The sequence below is a fragment of the Cnephaeus nilssonii genome (genome assembly GCF_951640355.1).
Source record: "Cnephaeus nilssonii genome assembly, chromosome: 23".
Classification (NCBI taxonomy): domain Eukaryota; kingdom Metazoa; phylum Chordata; class Mammalia; order Chiroptera; family Vespertilionidae; genus Cnephaeus; species Cnephaeus nilssonii.
In genome coordinates this window covers 16,850,109-16,872,210 of record NC_137094.1, presented here as the reverse complement: position 1 = coordinate 16,872,210, position 22,102 = coordinate 16,850,109, and the positions used below count along the sequence as shown (strand labels likewise).

Sequence of the window (22,102 nt, the reverse complement as noted above, 5' to 3'; positions counted from 1 at the left end):
CCCCCCCCCCCCAGGGTGACCTTTCATCCACTAGCATATTCCCTAATCACCTGACCGGCTGGGTATCAGGGTTAACTCCTTACTCATCCAGTTTTGCTTTTCATTAATTGAAGGAAAGAGGGCTTGAATCATTGCCTTATAGGCAGTGGTCGGCAAACAGCGGCTCGCGAGCCACATGCGGCTCTTGGGCCCCTTGAGTTTTTAGCAAAGGCCAGCTTAGGAGGACCCTCATTAAGCTCATAACAATGTATCTACCCATATAGTTTAAGTTTAAAAAATGTGGCTCTCCAAAGAAATGTCGATCTTTGTACTGTTGATATTTGGCTCTGTGGACTGATGAGTTTGCCGACCACTGCCGTATAGGCCGTTTAAAATTTATCGGTGGCTTGAAGTTACTCAGGGTTTTATTTACACGGTCTCTCCAGTGAAATCAAGAGCTAGAATGAGCTCCCCAAAATAACAAGCAGAAAATATAACCCCCTTGCTTGTTTTCATCAGTTCCTTTTTTTTTTTCTAGAAAGACAATTCTAAGAAAGCACCCATTATTGGCACCTGAGCAGAACCTACCGGAATCTGTCCTGGCATCCTGTGTAACATGAATGTTTACCAAAGCTGTTCAGATGATTTGGATGAGCTGTCAGCTCTCTGCGCAAAGACAGGCAGAAGTCAGAACCTGCTCTATTAGCACCACATTTTTGGTAGCTGAATAGCTGGTGTGGAAAGATAATCTCCAAAAGATAAGAAGGAAAAGGCTGCGTTTGCGATCTACCTTCATAACCTAAGGCAAGTCCCGTTATCAGTCTCCAACTCTGTTCCTCCACCTGGGAAATCTCTGTCTCCTTTCTTTCTAAGGCGGTTGGGGACCTTCAGGGGACACGCACTCCACACACCCAAGGATGTATGGCCGGGTTATGTTTTTACCGTAACTGCCGACCTAAAGAGAGGGAATAGGTTGGAGTTTGTTAAAATCCCACGGACATGCCATTTGAGGTGGGATTGTGATCGGCAGACACCGCCGGCCAGACGTGGCTTTGTTTTGTATTTCTTTTTGTCAATTTCAGGTGGGCCCATTTTGAAAGTAGGCTTCATGGCAGAATTCCTGGAATGCGCCCAAGGAGGAGAAGCAGGCAGGTCGTCTGTCTGGTGATAATAAGACATTTCCAAAAAAATGAATTTTTTTTTATCCTGTGATTTTTGCAACAAAATGGGCGATGACTTAGGATGGACCCAGAATATCAAATACCAAATAACATACAAAAGGGATAATACTGGGGGGAAAAAAAAACTTAGTTTTCAAGTCAAATCAAAATAGAATGATTTCAGAGACAACGGCTTCTTGTCAAGAATAATTGTCATTCGAATTCCCAGAGGCACCGGCGAGAAGGACTAAAGAAGGATCTGTTCAGTCACACACGGTGAAATGTTATTTTATTCCTAATTTTCCCAGCCCAGTTTGCATGATCGAAAGTTTTTTTCTTGGACTTTCTCCTCTGCTGAGGGACCATAGCTTTATCTCTATTCATATGTACTGATTACATTTTTTAATGGATTGACCATATATACATTATTTGACTTTGCATATACCAGTGGTCGGCAAACTGTGGCTCGCGAGCCACAATGCGGCTCTTTGGCCCCTTGAGTTTTTAGCAAAGGCCAGCTTAGGAGTACCCTCATTAAGTTAATAACAATGTACCTACCTATATAGTTTAAGTTTAAAAAATGTGGCTCTCCAAAGAAATGTCAGTCGTTGTCCTGTTGATATTTGGCTCTGCTGACTCATGAGTTTGCCGACCACTGGTCTGGCATCCTTGCTCCACGTTCGCCCGATGCCGACGAGTCTGATTTGCCTTAGGGACCTCTGTATGCCATACACAAATACAGGGATGATGATGACGATGATGATGATGATGATGATGACCAAAGCGCTCTTGGGAGCAGACAACAGACTCGGACAATGAGTGTGTGTGTGTTTTTCCCCCCACAGAATTCATTCAAGATTTCATGCCTTGAGCTCTCAGGTAGGTTATAAGGCTCAGGTGCTTCTAATTGCACTGGCCTTAGTTATTCAAAACAATGAGAGAGAGAGAGAGAGAGAGAGAGAGAGAGAGAGAGAGAGAGAGAGAGAGGAGGGGTATCACACAGGCCTCGGACATTCTTCACATTGCACACCCATCCACAACAGAAGGAAGAAGATCTGAGGCGAACGAGTGGTTTTTGCGGATTGAGGGGGGGATGGAGAATGTCTCCACATAAACAAGAAGCTTTGGAAGGCAAGTCTGCTTTAAAAAAAAAAAAGAAAGAAAGAAAAGAAAAGGTTACCGCTTGCCCAGGAGGCTGTAAATCCACAGGCTGCAGGGAGGCCAGGAGGAACACTGAGTGTGTGTGGCTGCAGTGTTTGCGGGTTCCTTGAGAAACCAGCGCTGAGTGAGGCGGGGAAGGGGGGGCCAGGGGGGCGGGAGGCGGGGGAGGGGGTGTGATTTGTTTGGTGTGGGGAGCCAATAGGAACCCCGGGCTGTGATAATATCCCGGGCAGCGCCGCCGAGCCCGGAGTCAGAGCTGAGTCTGCAGCTCGGAGCCTCAGGATCCCCGGATCCCCGTGTGGGCGCCGCGGACCGACCGCCTGCGCGGGGCTGCACCCTCCGGCGCGCGGCGCTCCTGCGCTCCTGCCGGGGTCCCCCCCCCGCGGCGGACCGGAGCTCCCCGAGACCGCGGGGCGCAGGGAGAGCCAGCGACGGGCCCCGAGGAGGAGGCTCGCATCCCGTGGCTGCAGGTAGGAGCCCGCTGCGGGCTGATCCGACCCGGGCGCAGCGCTCTCTGCGGTTCCTCCTGCGCCCCGGAGGCACTGACAGGTCACGGGCGCGTGTCTCCGGGGCCACCTCCGCGCGTCCCAGCGGCTGGCGCGCGTTTTGGGGGGGCCCCACGGGGCTTAGTCACCTATTGCATTAGCCGTGGGTGGAAAGCAAGGACCTGCAAACTGGACCGTGCGCTCCTTTGCGCTCTCTCTCTCTCTCTCTCTCTCTCTCTCTCTCTCTCTCTCTCCCAGCACGTTGTCAGGCTAGCCATGCATACCTCTTGGAGACCGACCTCCTTGGTAGGTGTGACCTAGAGCAGGTCAAACCCCGTGTGGCTGCGAGGAAGCGGCTTTGCACACCCCCACCTACCTGCCAGGTGAATGGATGCCCCCCCCCCCCCCCCAGGCCTGGGAGCCTGGGAACCCCGGGGGACCTGGGCAGGGTTGGCATCGCTCAGGCGTCTGGCCGAGCTGGTCTGCGCTCCGGAGTGAAATGCCACAGCATCGCCATGCCAGGGTTGAAGTGGGCAGGGAGAGGTGGCAGGGAGATTCTTTTTTTTTCTTTTTCTTTTTTTTTTTGGTATGTACTAATTCTAATTCTTTTTGTTGTTGTTGTTGTTGTTATACAACTTTTATTTATTTATTTTTAATTTCTTTATTGATTATGGTATCACATAATTGTCTTCATCCCCCCATTCCCACCCCACACCCCTCCCCACGCATGCCCCACCCCCCTGTGGTCCGTGACCACTGGTTAGGCTCGTATGCATGCACACAAGTCCTTTGGTTGATCTCTCCCCCTTCCCCCCACCCTCCCCTGCCTTCCCTCTGAGATTCTTTAAGATGTTCAGTGTCGGGGACTCGGGCTGTGTCCCTGGCTTCTGTGTGCAGTTTTGCCTTCTGCGCTGAACATGCGGAGGTCATTCTGGGTACCAGGACCTCACCTGTTCCTCCATCGGAAAGTCACGGATGGGAGCACGGTCCTCAATATACCGGCGAGGAAAGGTCCATTTGGGGGTTGATTTTATATGTATATATATATATCTCCTTAAATTGGTAGATGTCTGGCCATTTCCTTCTTTCCCTTTCTCTCTTTATTTTGAGAGGCTGAGTTTTATTTGGAAAAAAAAAAAATAATCCATTTTTCCTGAGGTTTTGCCACGCTGGGTTTTGAATGTTGACGATGGTTATGTAACGTTGCTTCCTGTTGGTGACTTGTGGTTCAGTGAGCGTTGCTTCAGACGTTCAGGGTTTCCCTGGGGGAAGTCAGAGGGGACTGGATGCGAGGCTCAGCCTCAGGATGCGTCTTGCGGGGGGGCATCCTCAGAGAATGGGGTGGCGGTAACTGCTCTGAATGTCTCCTTCCTGCAGCGAGGCACACACTGGGGTTGGGACTGGAGTTCAGTAAGAGCAGGACCCTGAAGCCGGTGCAGGAGCAGTGGGCTGGGTCAGTGGTCAGCAAACTCATTCGTCCACAGAGCCAAATATCAACAGCACAACGATTGACATTTCTTTGGAGAGCCACATTTTTTAAACTTAAACTTCTTCTAACGCCACTTCTTCAACATAGACTCGCCCAGGCCGTGGTATTTTGTGGAAGAGCCACCCTCCAGGGGCCAAAGAGCCGCATGTGGCTCGCAAGCCGCGGTTTGCCGACCACCGGGCTGTGTGATGTTAAGTCTAAGTAGCCCCTCCTGTCCGTGGATTCTTCACAGATCACCTCCCAGCCGCCCCCTGACCGCTCACAGGCAGTCCCACGCCCAGTCCCGCCTGGCGTACAGGGCACCCTCACCCCGAGACACGTGCCTCCCCACGAAAGAGAAGGAAGCTGTAAGACAGGCACTGGTTCTGCCTGTCCCCGTGGAGAGTTCACACTGCCCCGGGCTTCATCCGATGGACACGTTCTTTCGTCCTGAAGGGAAATTCGCGCGTAGCTATGCCGCGGAGTCATGAAAACTGCCTGTAGGTTTGCCCACCCCCAGATTTGAGTGAGTTAACAAGGTGCGTTGGAAAGCAGGTCCGAGGATGGATGTGGCGAGTAAATATCATACGTAGGAGCGAGCATGTTGATTTTACAGATGAATATTTTTCTCCTTGTACATCGCAAGGAACTTGATTGTCAAAGTGTGGGGCGCGGCTACAGTGTTCAGACAGGTTCAAGCTTCAGACTGATATGAGGGCACAGGCCCCTCATGGCCACGTGCAAGTCCCCGCGTGGAGGGCAGAGCCCTCCCAGCACCATGAGAGCCCACAGCTGTGGTTGTGAGCTTGAACCTATGGTCCGAACACGTGGCCCCATGTGCCTGAGTGACGTGGGCGTGATAGAGTTCAGGTGCATGTAGCTGAGTAGGATTGAAACCCACGAGAAGGTTGTCAACATCTTGACCATGCCCTCACTTTGCCTCGTGGCATCGGCTATAAAATAAAGACACGGCTGGTAGTCCGTGGCTCTGTTGCTAGCTCTCCATCAGAGAGGACAGTGTCCCACCCAGACCCAGCTTCATTCTCTTGCCTGTCTTTTCTCAATCCTTCACCGCCCCCACTCAGGCTCCCCCTTGGCCGTGCCGGCGTGGCACATAAAAGAATTTACCTCTTCAAATAAATGCAAATTAATGGACCCAACTAAACTGAATTTGGAGTTAAAAGGGGTAGCTCTGTGGTGCTGTATTTGTCAATTTACTATCAATATCATATCTGAAATAAATGGAGACTCATTTCCCTCTTACTATTCAAACTCCTTTTTTCCAAAAAAAAAAAAAAGTATTTTTATTGATTTCAGAGAGGAAGGGAGAGAGAGATAGAAACATCCACGATGAGAGAGAATCATGGATCGGCTGCCTCCTGCACGCCCCCTACTGGGGATCGAGCCCACAACCAGGGCCTGTGCCCTGATGGGGAATCGAACCTGGGACCCTTCAGTCCGCAGGCCGACGCTCTATCCACTGCGCCACACCAGCCAGGGCTTACCATGCAAACTCCTTAAAAATATTGGGCATGTTGGTGGCCACTGAGTGAATGAGAGCCTGAACCTATAGGCTGTGTATGGACGGAGAGACACTGGTGGAATTTTCAAGGTAAATACAAACAGTGTTCTGGTTACCCCCGGTTTAGCGCGATCATTTTTCACGGGGAGAGGAAATCAAACGGCCCTTCTCCGTCCAGCCAGCCGGAGCGAGAGACCCCCTCCAGTGGACAGGTTTGGTGCGGTCTGAACGAGGTGCATGCCTTTCCACCTCTTTCAAGGAACCGCCTCTCCCCCAGGCCTCTCCTCAGAGAGCACAGGAATGGAATCAGACTCTGCGCCTGGGCGCCAGGTTCTCAGTGATAGGGGGAGGGCTGGCCAGCCTGGGTCAAGGACAAACACGGAGAGCCCGCAGGGGCCCCGTGCACACGGATCGGACCAGTACACGGGTTTGTTCTCAGGGGTGGCTGCAGCCAGCAGGCCGGGTGGCGGGCATTTTCTCAGCGTCAGGGACCTTTAAGGATTTAGGAGAAAAGTGGGAGGAGGAGGGGGGAAGGTTCCGAATGGGTAAATGTGTGGAGTATTGGGCTTGAAACAAGTCACAATAAGAAGCAAGAAATGAGACATCCTGTTTTGAAGAGGAGAGTGTGCAATTATGATTTAGGCCTCTGGTGCCTTCTACTTCTGTTTGCTTCGCTATTTCTCTTACTACCACAGTGTTCTTTTTTTTTAAAAAAGATATTTTTTTCTTTTATTTATTTTCAGAGAGAGAGGAAGGAGAGAGAGAGAGAGAGAAACATCCATCGGCCGCCTCCTGCCTGCCCCCTACTGGGGATCCAGCTGCAAGCTGGGCGTGTGCCCCGACTGGGAATCGAACCGGCAACCTCACAAGTGCCCGGAACGACGCTCAACCAACTGAGCCACACTGGCCGGAGCATGTCCTGCTTTATGTGTGTGTGTTTTCCCCTGTAAATGGACATGCTGACCTATAAAGTGTAGAATTAATGTCGATCGCAGTCAGGCTAACGTATGGTCCTCAAACCATGAACCTGGACGCAGACATCTCCTTTTGCCACCACTTGTAGCTGGGACGATGCCCCTGATGGGCCCGCTCTGCAGAGCGGAGTCCAGAACCACGTGAGAGGAAGAGGATAAATAGGGACAGGGCGAAATGACAAGGGTGTGAAGAGAGGCGGCCTAGAGATTGGCATCCTTAAACAGAAACCCAGCAGCCGAGGGAATACGAGTTCATTTCCCCAAATAAGCTCCAAGTATAAACTTTTGGTGAGATGTTCTGAATATTTTTTAAAGAAGTATTCTATTTTATTTTTTTAAAATATCCTCTTATTTATCTCAGAGAGGGAAGGAGAGGGGGAGAGAGAGAGATAGAGATAGAGATAGAGAGAGAGAGAGAGAGAGAGAGAGAGAGAGAGAAACAGCAATGATGAGAAAGAATCATTGATGTGGGCCCTGACCGCGAATCCAACCATGACCTCTTGGTTCCTAGGTCGACACTCAACCACTGAGCCATGCCGGCGGGGCAAGGTTTTCTGAATATTGTAAACAAATTCTCATGCACACACATGTGTCTCCTGCAGAGGTGGGGTGGAAATACGTGCATCTGATGAGCTCCTCCAGTCCAGGAGAGGGCAGTATGCAAACTGGGAAAAGCAATGTTTCCCCGTGACCAGGGGGAGCCTGCAATCTCCAAACCCCTAAGACAATGCGCCCCTGCCTGTCTGTCCGCACCCCACTCCCTTCAGAGCAAGAGGCCGGGGTCTTGGTCGCACCGCTCAGAAAGGTCTGCTTTTATTTTTGCGCCGGACGTGGTGTGCCTGGCAAAGAAGGACTGCACCCTGTTGAACCGTTAACTTGTTTCCCTTTCTTTTCATCAGCTTCACTCTTTTATTATTCTTAAATATATTTTTAATTGATTTCAGAGAGGAAAGGAGAGAGAGAGAGAGAGAGAGAGACAGAAACATCCATGCTGAGAGAGAATCATGGACCGGCTGCCTCCTGCACGTCCCACACTGGGGATCGAGCCCGCAACCCGGGCATGTGCCCTTGACCGGGAATCGAACTGAAACGTGACCTCCTGGTTCATAGGTCGACGCTCAACCACTGAGCCATGCCGGCCGGGCTAGCTTTATTCACTCTTTGAAGGTACTCAAGCAGTCTTTATTTTGAAAATTACTTATTTATCAGAGAGAGAGAGAGAGAGAGAGAGAGAGAGAGAGAGAGAGAGAGATCAATTAGTTGCTCCACTTATGTATGCATTTATTGGTTGATTCTTGTATGTGCCCTGACCGGGGATCGATCCCTCAACCTTGCTGTATCAGGATGACACTCTCACCAACTGTGCTGCTGGCCGGGGCTGCTCAAGCAGGCCTTGTCTTTACTCCGTCAGGAACTGGGTGGGAGAAAGGGAGGCAGAATTGAGAGGAAAGAGGGACAGGAAGAATGGGGTTTCTTGAGTCGGTTCTGCAGGGAAAACGTTATACTAAGCTGCTTTATCAGTGGACCTCGTCTTCATTTCAGCATGTCTCAAGTGTAAGGTCAGGGCCCGGAGGACACCTCTGTACACCGACAACGGACAGGACCTCCCGAATCCTAGCAGGAGAGCTGGCCTAGCTTCCCTCAGTGGGATCCGGAATCTAACCCGGGTGCTAAAAAAGAAGAATCGTACGTCTACCATCTAGCTCAGGGGTCCTCAAACTTTTTAAACAGGGGGCCAGTTCACTGTCCCTCAGACCGTTGGGGGGCCGGACTCTAGTTTAAAAAAAAAACTATGAAATTCCTATGCACACTGCACGTATCTTATTTTGAAGTAAGAAAACACAACGGCAAAAAACACCCACATGTGGCCCGCGGGCCATAGTTTGAGGACGCCTGTCCTAGAGGCTCAGAGGGGTCAGATCTAGTCCAGAATAAACCTGGTCCAGCCTCCTTGAAGCCCAAGGCTAAAAGGGTGTTCCCTTGCCCCGCTGGCTGCCTTCTCAGATCAGCCGTGTTCTAACGTCAGACACGTGTGCGTAGGAGCAAGCAACTCCCTCTGGAAGGGGGCTCCCTGGACGGGCAGGGACCATGTCTGTGTGCTCAATCCTGAGTTAGCCAGGCTGGCGATCTTACCCTCAGGACACCCCGTCTCTTTGCCACCTTTGATTCAGATGTCACCCAACTCACTACTAAACAGGAGGGGAGCTCAGAGCGGGGCTTTGAGAATAACATCTAAGAGGCCCTACAAGCATTTTGGGGGGAAAAGCCGAGCGAGGAAGAGACAGAAGGGACATTGGTCCGGGCGTAGGCACATGGGGGTTGGGTTGGAGGGTTGGGCACAAGGGCTCAGGAGCTGGGGGGGGGGGGGGCATGAATGAGGCCTAGGAGACCCATCGCCGCTTCTCTCCGGAGCCACCGTGCTCTGCTAGGAAACGGGGCGTCCTTGAACCGAGACAACGGTTTTTTCAAGGACAAAGCGAAGATGTCTTGGTGTCTGGGAGAAAGGGGGGTTGTGGGGTGTCCTCCCCGCTCGGCAGATTGGGCTCGGCGTCCCCGGTCCCCTGGGTGGCCCTGCCGAGAGCCCCGGTGCGGGGAAAGCTGGGTGCCAGGGGAGGAGCCGCCCGGGTCCCTGTGGAGCCAGACGCGGTGCTGGCGTGGGAGGGTCTCTGCTCCTCAGAGAGGGAGAGAGAAATCCTAGAGGCTGAGGTGGGGGACGGTAAGATTTATCACCCCAAGTCCAAGTCCAGGAATCTCCACTGCTGTGTTCAGTGCGTTTTTTAAATTATTATCGATGTCAGAGAGGAAGGGAAAGGGAGAGAGAGAGAGAGAATCATGGATCCGCCGCCTCCTGCACGCCCCCTACTGGGGATCGAGCCTGCAACCTGGGCATGTGCCCTGACCGGGATCGAACTCGGGACCCATCAGTCCTCAGGCTGACGCTCTATCCACTGAGCCAAACTGGGCAGGGGGCTGTTTTTCACTTACAGCTCCTTCCAATCAGATGAACTCTAAGGGCCATCTATCTCCCTTTTCTGGATGACTTTCCAGTAGAGAAATCTCATGGCTGATGGGGAGCTCTCTGCGAAGGCCTTAACCTGTTGGGAGGCAAAGCAGGGTAAGTCAGATCACAGAATTCTGGCAGAGACAATGACCCTCGTAAGAAGACATACTTGCCCTGACTGGCTTGGCTCAGTGGATAGGGCGTCGGCCTGCGGACTGAAGGGTCCCGGGTTCGATTCCGGTCAAGGGCATGTACCTTGGTTGCGGGCACATCCCCAGTGGGGGGTGTGCAGGAGGCAGCTGATCGATGTTTCTCTCTCATCGATGTTTCTAACTCTCTATCCCTCTCCCTTCCTCTCTGTAAAAAATCAACAAAATATATTAAAAAAATAAAAAAAGAAGACATACTGGAGGGCATTGTGCACTAAGAAAACATTTCTGAATTATGAGTGCAAGGGATTTAGACACAAAGGAAATACACGACTTCTGGAAAAATTCTCTTGAAGGGGAGTGTTTGAAGGACGTGACGCCAAGAACATAGGTAATCCCACGCACGACTTTCATGGTGAGCGTCAGTAGCAGTTCTGAGCTAAAGTCAGTCTCTCCTGTAATTTATTTAAACAGGAGGAGAGGGAGGGAGAGGGAGCGCATGGGGCAGGGAAACACTTGGCCGGCTCATGTGAAATGCTAAGTTGACTTTGTCTCGTGCAAACACCGTCTGTATTAAAAATACGATCCAACCTGGCCGAGGGCCGTGAAGGCTGGAGGGAACTAGCCTTATCACCCATGGAAACAGGCCGCCTCGCTCGGCTTTGATGCAGTGATATCACACAATCTGGAGAACGCATTACATTTTCTAATTATAGCAGCAGCGTTTGGGGAAGGTTGATAGATGCGTGTTGTTATCCTTATAGTTAATAACAGTCAAGCAGCTAAGCTCTCTAATGAGATTCCCTGGCCTGGGCTTTAACCGGGGATCTACATTCCATCACAGTTTCCAGCAATCTTTCCTTTTCCCTTGTTAATGATTTTAAATAGGAAGACTCATTTATCACTGGTTGAATCCTTAACATGTGCCAGATTATACGGGACACATGCATGCATGTTATCCAATTTAATCTTCACCGCCACCCTGGGAGTTAGATTCTGTAAGTTTCACTGTTTAAGAGAATCTTACCTAATCATAGACAAACATGTAAATTGACCATACCTCCGCTACACCAGCAGCCAATCAGGAGTGATATGCAAATTAACCCAACAAAGATGGCGGCTAATTTGCATACACAGGCTCCGAGTGGCTGGGGCGGGACATCAGAAGTGCTTTGTTCAAAGTACTGTCCATCGCTAGCTACACATTTCCCCATCTTTCAGGTAATTTGTGGATACCGTCCCAATAGAACTTTTCTTGTTATGAGGCAGACCATTCAGAGACCCAATTTTCTACTTCTTCGTATGTTTTGAAGTGCTGCTCAGAAAGTGTGTGTGCCATCGATCAGAACAAGTGGTCATCTGAAGGAGCAAGGGCTGGTGAATACGGCGGGTGGGTTCATACTTCCCAGGCAAGATCTTTTAACGTGTCTTTAGCTGGTTTGGAAGTGTGTGATGGTGTGTCATCATGAAGCAAAATTACTTTGCCGTGTCTTCTTTTATGATCAAAGCGTGGTTCAAATTGGTTACTTGTTGTCGGTAGTGATCAGTATTAACGGTGTCACCTGGTTTTAGAAGCTCCTAATACACCACACCTTCCTGATCCCACCAAACGCAGAGCATTGCCTTCTTTCCGAAGCGATTTGGCCTTACAGTCAATTTTGATGGTTGACCTGGACCAACTCATAATTTTGTGCATTTGGGATTCTCACAATAAATCCACTTTTCATCGCCAGTCACAATTTGATGCAAAAAAGACTTACTTTCATGCCATTGACGCAACATTCTACTGATGACTTTTTGGTTTTCCATTTGTCTTTCGTTCAGTTGATGTGGCACCCATTTTTCTTCCTTTAAAATCTTTCCCGTTGCTTGTAAATGATCGGAAATTGTTTGCTGAGCAACGTTTAATCTTTCTGCAAGTTGTTTTTGAGTTTGACATGCATCTTCATCCAATAATGCTTATCATTGTTGGTCTTCAAACTTTTTCAGTTCACCTGGACGTTCTTTGTCTTTCTCATTGAAATCATCACTTTTAAAGCATTTAAACTAGCGTTCACAAGTATCTTGAGATGGAGCATGTTCATCATAAGCTTCCTGAAGTATATGATAACTTTTTCTTCAAAATAAAGTAATGAATTAAAATGTCCCCCAAATGCTCTTTTTTTTGCATAAAATTCAACATTTTTAAGCATAAAAATATCTATGATGTTAACACCTTCAACAAATTTGACATATGAAGTTTTGAAGCTTGCTGTCAATACAACAAAATAGCACACATATCAAATCGCATATAGATCAACATATGTGTAACTCCATCTATTGAAAAAAATCCGCATTATTAACCGGTACACCTGGTAGCCAGAGGCACTGGCCTCTCTTCCCTTAGATTACCAAATTAAAAAATGACAGTAGCCAACACAGCCAACACATCTGGTAGGAAAGAATCAAAATCATGCCTATTTTTCTTGTGAGATTGGCGAAAATAACTATTTTTTGGTATGCTGCAGAATTTTAGTAGTCAGTTTACGCGTGACATGAGATGAAAAAGGTTGAGAATGGCTACTCTGTGTGGTTGCCAAAGGGCAGATGTTTAAAAAGTCTCTAGAACAGGAGTTTGTTTGTTTGCTTTTTACCTTGGGGGAGTCTCTGAGAATTCGGGGGGATCTGTCCATGTAGATAGAAAAAATGGCATCTCTGGTTCGCCGACTTTGTAACTGAAACTCCACATTCCCTTTAGTTCCGAAGGTGAGCAACAAACCACCAGTGGCGTTAGCAGAACTGTGGCTTTGTCACCAATAGAAATCAACTATTTCTGCCCTGACGGTTTGGCTCAGTGGCTAGAGCGTCGGCCTGCGGACTAAAAGGTCCCAGGTTCGATTCCGGTCAAGGGCATGTACCTTGGTTGCAGGCACATCCCCAGTAGGGAGTGTGCAGGAGGCAGCTGATTGATGTTTCTCTCTCATCGATGTTTCTGACTCTCTATCCCTCTCCCTTCCTCTCTGTAAAAAGTCAATAAAATATATTTAAAAAAAAAGAAATCAGCTATTTCCCTCTCACATTACCTTCGATACAGATGTCTCAGCCTATCGTGTACACGGATCCTACTTCAGCATTATGGAGGTGATCCTCCCTGCTTCTCGGTCTCATTTTTAGTATGTGATCCAGAGAATCATGGATCGGCTGCCTCCTGCCCATCCCACACTGGGGATCAAGCCCGAAATCCAGGCATGTGCCCTGACCGGGAGTCAAACCAGCAACTTCTTGGTTCATAGGTCCACACCCAACCACTGAGCCACACCAGCCGGGCCCTCCTGCTATTCTTGAGGCAGGTCATGTTGCCCAGGGCTCCTCTGCCTACACTCCCCTTTTATTTCTGGAACCAGGCATGCAAACAACCAGACATCCACCTGAGACAGATTCCCCAGTCAATAGCAGGCACCTCCTTCATGTACTCTCTATTGAACGAATGAATGAATGGAGGAATGAATGGAGGAATGAATGGAGGAATGAATGAATGGAGGAATGAATGAATGAGGTACAGCAGTTCCTACCCACAGTGCTCCCACACCACAATAAGGGTCAGCCACAGATAGACTGTTGTCATGGGGGAGGTACTGTCCCTTGCAGTATCGAGCAGACGGCTGACTCCAGGAGCAAGAGCAGCCGGGGGCATGTACAATAGGTCATATCCCAGACCCCAGGCCTCTTTCATTGGTGTCCGCCATCCTGCTCCCGTGGCGTGTACGTGCCATCGACCTTGAGTAACTGAGCTGTGGAAGATAAAACAACGAACTCCTAACAAAAAGTTCTCTCCACCCAAACTCGGAGCACACATTGTGACCTCTGTCCTTGGGGTCCAATGAGGCAGCATTGCCGACGCCTGGTGTCCGAAGAGGCCTCAGGCGGGTCTGGACAAAGGGAAGCAGAGGATCCTCCGCTGTAAACCTACCCTTGGTCTTCGGAAGGGTGTTGACCTTCTGTCAGGGGCTTTTGCCACAAACCGCTATTCCTGGACTAGCAGGAAATTTTCCTTGTAGCACGATTGTACACTCTCCCAGATGACCAGGGTAGCATGCAACGCCCCACAGCCTCAGAGACTCGCCAAGATCCAAGGCAGAGCGGCCCGCGGCGTCTGTCCACTCCCCACGCACCAGAGCCACAGTGGGGCGACCAGAAACCCCCCTCATGACAACGAGAAAGCGTACCTTCCTGCTGGCCAGACGGCGCCGTGAAGATGGATACACGTTTTCCCCTTCGTGCGTAGATATTCCTGCTGTTTTCCCGACGGCAGTAAAATTCAGATTGTCTCCATATGATTCACTCGTTGGCCAACTGAGGTTTGGAGCTGGTTAGTCAATATTAGCTGCGATGGTGTTTAACTGATTTTCTGTTCCCAATGACAGCCAGAACGGTCAAATAAACCCAGAAATATTTATTAGGGCGGCTTCTGGATATATAGACTGTGGTTCATGACAGAGACTCAATAACCTCACTGGAGGAGGAGATTTTTTTTTTCCATCTGCGTAAACCCTCAGTAGCTGGCCTAGGGCAGGTGCATTTAAACTGTTTTGGTGGGGTGTACTTAAAAACAGAATAACTTAGTGCAGTGGTCGGCAAACCGCGGCTCGCGAGCCACAGGCGGCTCTTTGGCCCCTTGAGTGTGGCTCTTCCACAAAATACCATGGCCTGGGCGAGTCTATGTTGAAGAAGTGGCGTTAGAAGAAGTTTAAGTTTAAAAAAATGTGACTCTCCAAAGAAATTTCCATCGTTGTGCTGTTGACATTTGGCTCTGTTGACTAATGAGTTTGCCGACCACTGTACTAAGTGGATTTGAAAGTAAGGATCTGTAATAGTTTTTTTTTTTTAAAGTATATTTTTATTTATTTCAGAGAGGAAGAGAGAGAGAGAGAGAAACATCAATGATGAGAGAGAATCATTGCATGCTCACACTAGGGATCAAGCCCAAAACCGGGGCATGTACCTTGACCAGGGATCGAACTATGACCTCCTGGTCCATAGGGTGATACTCATAGGTCGAGGAGCCACGCCGGCCTGGCTGTAATTGTTTAAATATAACAGCGTCACAGATAATGCTGACAAATTGGCCATCAGAACGTTCGCTTTATTTTGTCAGAAATGTGACTTCTATATAATCAACAGACACTTAGGAAGTGTTTCCAATGTGCCAGCCATTGGAGATATAAAAAAAATGTCTAGCCCTGACCGGTGTGGCTCAGTGGATGGAGCTTCAGCCTGCGGACTGAAGGGTCCCAGGTTCGATTCCGGTCAAGGGCATGTACCTTGGTTGCGGGCACATCCCCAGTAGGGGGTGTGCAGGAGGCAGCTGATGGATGTTTCTCTCCCATCGATGTTTCTAACTCTCTCTCCCTCTCCCTTCCTCTCTGTAAAAAATCAATAAAATATATTAAAAAATTATTTAAAAAAAAAAAAAGTCTAAGCTTTGGCCCTGTCTTCCCGCAGCGAGCTCCCAGCCCATGAGGAGAAGCAGGCGCTAAACAGGGGCAAGCCTTCCCCAGCAAGGGGCACCCCTGCCCCCTGCCCAGGACCTGGTGGGAACAGGGCGGCCCTGGCCACGCGGACCGCTGGGTCTGCTTAGGAGGGGGTGTAGGCACACGTTGCCCTGGGAGAGAGGCCGTGCTCGCTCTGCTCGGCAGTTTACAGCTTTCACACATCATCTGCTTCGCAGTTTCCTTTTCTTTGTTTTTCTGGTTGTCCTTGTGACAGTACAATAGGTCAGCTGTGCAGCTTTTTCCTAGTTCCCGGCCGTCTGAATAAATGCATACGGTTTGTGGCATCTAAAGTATCCAGCCTGCCCTAGCCGGTGTGGCTCAGTGGATAGAGCCTCGGCCTACGGACTGAAGGGTCCCAGGTTCGATTCCCGGTCAGGGCACATGCCCGGGTTGCGGGCTCGACCCCCAGTAGGGGGCATGCAGGAGGCAGCTGATCCATGATTCTCTCTCATCATTGATGTCTGTCTGTCTGTCTCTCTCTCTCTTTCTCTCTCTCTCCCTCCCCCTCCCTTTCCCTTCCTCTCTGAAATCAATAAAAATACATTTCAGAAAAATAACGAAAGAATCCAGCCTGAGGCTCAGGCGTCTCTGTTGGCTCGCTGCCCTCCGCGGCTCTGGCTTCTGGTTTTGCTGCTCACCAGAGACAGTGGTCTCATTCCTGGCTAGTTCCGAAAGGGCCGTAACCGTCACCATAAAAAGGGATTCCCGGAACCCCCGCCAGGCACAGCCAGGTGCAGCTCTTTGGAAGCGCAGGACCTGCAGGAGGCGAAGGCCCTCGGCGGAGCAGTAACGCTCCTTGCTTCTCGTTTCATATCTGCCGCCGGCCCACTGTTCGTAGTTCAGGTCTTGATTTCCTTGTGCGCTGGCCGGCGTGCAGGATGCAGGAGGGAGTAGCCAAGGACAGGTGTGTTTCCTTTCTTTTTCTGCTCCCCGAGGTACGCACAAGGAGATAACCAAATATTTGTTCTTCTATCCGAGCATAAGTGTGGGCACATCTATGCGACCACAGGCAGCTAGACTGGAATACCTACACGGAGTGGCCAGATGATGATGATTTCTGAACGCATAATAATCTGGCCACTCAGTGCATATCCTATATCATAGAAGGCTAATATGCAAATTGTCCCCTCGACCAGGAGTTCGACCAGCGGGCAGGCCGGCCAACCACCCATGTCCCCTCCCCCTGGCCAGGCTGGCTGGACCCCACCCATGCACGAATTCATGCACCGGGCCTCAGGCTGGATACTTTTGTTATTTTTCTAAAATGTATTTTTATTGATTTTAGAGAAGAAGGGAGATATATATATGTACACACACACACACACACACACACACACAAAATGAGTGGCTAGATTATTATGCGTTCAGAGATCAAAATAATTTGGCCACTCAGTATATTTTCTAACAGGGGCTTACCTGGAGTGTAAACTGCTCTCTGCAGCTGAGAGGACATTAAAACTAGATTTGGGCCCAGCCGGCATGACTCAGTGGTTGAGCGTTGACCTATGAACCAGGAGGTCCCGGTTCGATTCCCAGTCAGGGCACATGCCCGGGTTGCAGGCTCCATCCCCAGTGTAGGGTGTGCAGGAGGCAGCCGATCCATGATTCTTTCTCCTCATTGATGTCTCTATCTCTCTCTCCCCCTTCCTCTCTGAAATCAATAAAAATATATTTTTTTAAAAAATGAACTGTGTGTTATAGTCCTAATTGTGTTTTACTCTCAAAATAATGAGATGTGTTAATAAGTATACTTTTATTCACTTTCCAGGTGAAACGTAATTTTAGAAGTAGTCTCAATCAAACCTACCTATCTTATACCCGGAGTCTTTGGTTCGATGTATGTTTGGTTCCAAAGCCAGAAAGGAGTATCTCTCAGCTGTAGCCTCGGCCTTTATAATAATTCCCCTTTTAGCCTCAAGCAGGGACTCCAATCACAGACATTTATACCCTTAGAACAAGACTGTAAAACTTTATAGCCAATTGTAGAACCACAGTCTGAGAAAGCTTTGCAAGCATTTTAAATATGAACTTGAGCATACGGTAGACTTAAGAGCCATTTATTTTCTATCAAAAGCGTCATAAACAGCTCGGGACCTCGTAGTAAATCAGGGAGCCAGACGGCCAGGGACGGTCCTGGCCTACGAGCCTGGCTGCGGGGCCGTTCCCAAAGCTTCTGCCTGACATGCTCACAGGTCCTCTGTCCACCCAGGGCCCCTTCCGCTTCAAAACCCTCCCTCTCTTCTCAGCAGGTCACGCCTTAGGCCCAGGTCTCGGGCAGCTCAATGCGCGGCCATCTGGGAGAGAGCGGTGCATTTCCAGATCATTAGGAAAATCACCACGCCGCGCCCTTAGCTGAAGTAATGGCCAGACAGTGCTGGAGGTGGGAGAGGTGGGGACGCAGGAGCGAATGTCCCGAGAGGAAATCCCACCGGGAAGCAATGCACCTCCTAACGCGGGTCCGTCAGGAAGGCCAAAGCTGTCAGACGGTCTGCAACCTTGAACCCGTGGTCCCCAAGTCCTCGGTACAAACCTCCACAATCAGATGTTGAATGACTTTAAAAAAAATAGATTTTTATTGATCTCAGAGAGGAAGAGAGAGGGAGAGAGAGATAGAAACATCCATGATGAGAGAGAATCATGGATCAGCTGCCTCCTGCATGCCCCACACTGGGGATCGAGCCCAAAACCACATGCCCCGACTGACCTGGAATCGGACCTTGACCTCCTGGCTCAACCACTGAGCCGTGCCGGTCGGGCTGTGAATTCTATACCACAATGAAGAGTATCTAATAACAAAGGAAGGTAGCTTCAGATAAGTATTCTTAAAACTCTGATGTAATTATGACACATTCCTGCTCACAGGTCCTCTGTCCACCCAATAAAATGGGCACTGCCGGGGGTTGAGGGAGAGTGCTCGCTCGTGTAACTTTAAACACATCTGTTCTGTCTCCCATCACGTGTTCTGGGAGCCAGTTACCCCTCACCATGCGACTTTCCCTGAACACGGATTGCATTTTCCTTTGCTCTGCTGCTCCTTCCTCCTCCCCAGACTCCCACCCCCGACATCCGCCTGTTGAAATCCTACCCATCCTTCCAGACCCAGCTCACAGGCCACCTGTTCCATCCGACCTTCCCTCCGCCCTCTGCCAGAACTCATCTTGTCTTCCTTCTCTCCTCCCAAAGGACTTTCCACCTCCCTGAGAGCCCTTACCACACCCGGCCTTGGCTATAGCCCTTTGTGCACATCGCCCTTCCCCATAGTCCAACCGACTACATACAGTTCAGCTAAAGGGCTTTTTGAGCCTTTATAGTGTCGAGTAGAGACAGTTTACCCTTACAAAGAAAGTGGAAGAGCCTGGCTGGCGTGGCTCAATGGTTGAGTGTCATCCCAGGCACCAAGAGGTCGCTGGTTCGATTCCCGGTCAGGGCACATGCCCGGGTTGCGGGCTCCATCCCCAGTGTGGGGCGTGCAGGAGGCAGCCGATCCACGATTCTCTCTCATCATGGATATTCCTCTCTCTCTCTCTCTCTCTCTCTCTCTCTCTCTCAGGAACCAAGAGGTCGCTAGTTCAGTTCCGTCAGGGCACATGCCCTGGGGGTGGGCCCCATCCCCAGCAGGGGCCATGCAGGAGGCAGCGTGTCGATGACATTCCATGTGCCCTGACTGGGAATGGAACCAGCGACCTCTTGGTGCCTGGGACAACACTCAACCCACTGAGCCACACCGCCCGGGCGGTTCATGTGTTTGTCCTTCCCAGGCCACCTTCTTCCTTACACACCGGCCGTCAGGCACGGGACCGTCTCTGCTAATAAGCAGAGTCCTGGAATAAAGGAAGGGCTTGATTCAGAGGGAGACCTAGGCTTTAGGTCAGCCACAGGGAAGACCAAAGAAGTTTCTGTTCTTCACAGAGAAGTCTGAATCCATTTCTGTCTTTGTTTTTATTTTTTTAAAATATATTTTTATTGATTTCAGAGAGGAAGGGAGAGGGAGAGAGAGATAGAACCATCAATGATGAGAGAGAACCATGGATCGGCTGCCTCCTGCACGCCCCCTATTGGGGATCGAGCCCACAACCCGGGCATGTGCCCTTGACCGGAATTGAACCCGGGACCCTTCAGTCCGCAGGCCGACACTCTATCCACTGAGCCAAACCAGCCAGGGCCATTCCTGTTCAGCAGTGCTCAGGAGAAAGTCAAATTAGATTAACTGCCTAAAACAAAAATGGACTTGGACTCTTGCTGGCGATGGATTTCTAGTCCAGAGAGCTCCGCGAGTATTAATAGCACCCTCGTTCTTGGCAGATGGTCATCAGTCGTGAGCAAGGCGCCCTGGTCCTGAGAGGGTTGAGCTCTGTCACGGGGTGGTAACCTCTGTCTGGATGCTCTGCTGCGGCGGGCAGAAACCCCCCTTCCATCTGCTCATGGCGTGGAACCGTGTCCGGGGTAAGTCAGAGCGTAGGCATTCCTCTGCTAACTGTGTGCGGTTTCTGTTTTGTTTGTCTGTTTCTTTGTTTTTAATGTGCCTTCCGAATTAAACATAGTACGACTCTTTACAAACTTATTTTTAGGGCCCACATGGGAAAATGGTTCTGAGAAAGAGCTCATTCGCTGCAAATGCTTTTCAAATTCAATTTGCGGAGGGGGCATTGGTGAATAATGTCCCTAAGCCTGGCCCTAAGCACATTTTAAAGCCCAAATGATATGCCCTCATGCCCTGTGACAAGCCTTGCCTGCTGACCCACGCGAAATGGTTTGAAACTCCCTTAGCATTTCCTTCACGCACATGATCTTCATATTATAGTTACTCATGTGGATGCCAACCCCATTTCCTGACACTTTGATTTCTTTGCGGGAAGAAGCTATGTCTTAGCTATGTTTGCATTCTCGTAAGTCTTGTCCCAAGGTCTTGTACATGAAAAGGAGAAAAGCTGTTCAACCGTCTCATTGTACAACATCCTTCCCCTGCACCTCGCATTGCATTCTCACGGATGCCCTGCGAAGTGGGTGTAATTCTGACTCCCTTGTCCTACACGAAGAACTTGAGCGTGAGACTGAGGAAGTGTTTTTGCTTAAGGTCACTCAGGGTCTTCTGACTCCAAATCTGTACTCCTTCCGATGGACAGCTGTCTTTGAAATTTTTTGTTCGAATTAATAAACAAATTGAAAAACGAATTAATCCATTCCAAGGGTCATCAGAGACCCTACTGCCAAGTTGACATTTCTAGCCTACCATTGCTTCTCCACTACTTTCTAGACTTCTCTACAGATCTCTGAGCTTCCCCCACAGACAGCGGTGGTGACAGGGAGAATGAGTATGGGATTGCCACTGTCATGTGGAATGTCACGGCTGTGGCCGGGGCGACTCATCTCCCCGTCCCTGAAAGTTTAAGAGGAACATCCCGACAGTAAGTGTCTGATGGGAAAGGAGAAGAATCTTCTGGTCTCGAAAATGCCAAATAGCAGACAAATTCCTACCTGACTGGAAAAAATGTCCTCTCCCAATCCCAACCCTTCTCGTGGGACTAAATACGTTATTTTTTTTTATGGTCTGGGCAACATCGCCCTAATCATCAATTGCCTATCGTCCCATTCAAATCATTTCAGTTGGGTATTTCAACTGAGGACTGTAATCTAGAGGTGAGTCTAGGACCCTCAAATGAGATACACCAACCCCCACCACCTTGAGCTTTACAAATGCAGGTGCCTTGCCCTGGGGCTGCTGGTTCTAGGCTCTATAGAAGAGTCTTGAAATCAGCATTTTAAATAAGTTCACAGCCCTCACTGGTTCGGCTCAGTGGATAGAGCCTCGGCCTGTGGACTGAAGGGTCCCAGGTTCGATTCCGGTCAAGGGCATGTACCTTGGTTGTGGGCACATCCCCAGTAGGGGGTGTGCAGGAGGCAGCGGATCGATGTTTCTCTCTCATCCATGTTTCTAACTCTCTATCCCTCTCCCTTCCTCTCTATAAATAAAATACATTTTTAAATAAATAAGTTCACAGGTGATGCTAATGAAAATGATTACTAGATCACAATTTGAACAAAAGAAGAGACAGAATGTGCCCCTGTGAGTCTGGCCTGCGGACTATGTGTGTGCTGCTTTAATAAGTGATCATCTCGTTAACGCTCATAAACAGCCTTCTTTGCCATGCGTTTGGCTGGAGCCCATAAGATTTTATGGTGTCGCATCTGTTAAGAATTCCAGTTTCATTTATTTTATCATCAGGGAAATTGAGGTTTGGATGGAGGCAGGTTGGGAACAAATCAAGACAAAATAATTGAGTGGGAAATGATGTATTAATCAGACGCCTTGTTCAGAAGGCCTCTATGAGGCGGGACCGTGGAGTAGCAAGGCCTTTATACCCATGTTCTAGGTGAGCAAACTAAGGAAAGAGGATTTCCTTGCCGAAGGCATGGAGTGAAGAGGCCTTAAAGAAAAGAGTAAGCCCATTTCTTCCACCCTCCCACCCCCCAAGTCCTCAGACAACACCCTTAGCTTTCTGCTCTGCATGAAGGCTACACAACTAAGAAGATTCATGAATTACTCTCAAGAAATATTGACCTTGAGTTCTTGAATACCTTTTCTTTAGAAAGTAATTTGTTTACTTGGTTGGATTATTCTAAAAATGTAAATTTGTTCACATGCATTTAATCGGTGCCTGACTCCTTTTCATT

The 22,102-nt window shown here is 49.4% G+C and overlaps 1 protein-coding gene across 2 annotated transcripts in view; it reads left to right on the top strand.

Moving 5' to 3' along the window:
• The first annotated feature begins 2,368 nt into the window (after positions 1-2,368).
• The window catches only part of GREM2 (gremlin 2, DAN family BMP antagonist), a 98,352-nt gene continuing 78,618 nt past the window's right edge, over positions 2,369-22,102 (top strand). For both annotated transcript variants that reach the window (XR_013813087.1, XM_079763501.1), the window contains exons 1-2: positions 2,369-2,424; positions 2,534-2,770. The gene's annotated coding sequence lies outside the window, so the exon portion shown is untranslated. The remainder of the gene's footprint in view (positions 2,425-2,533; positions 2,771-22,102) is intronic.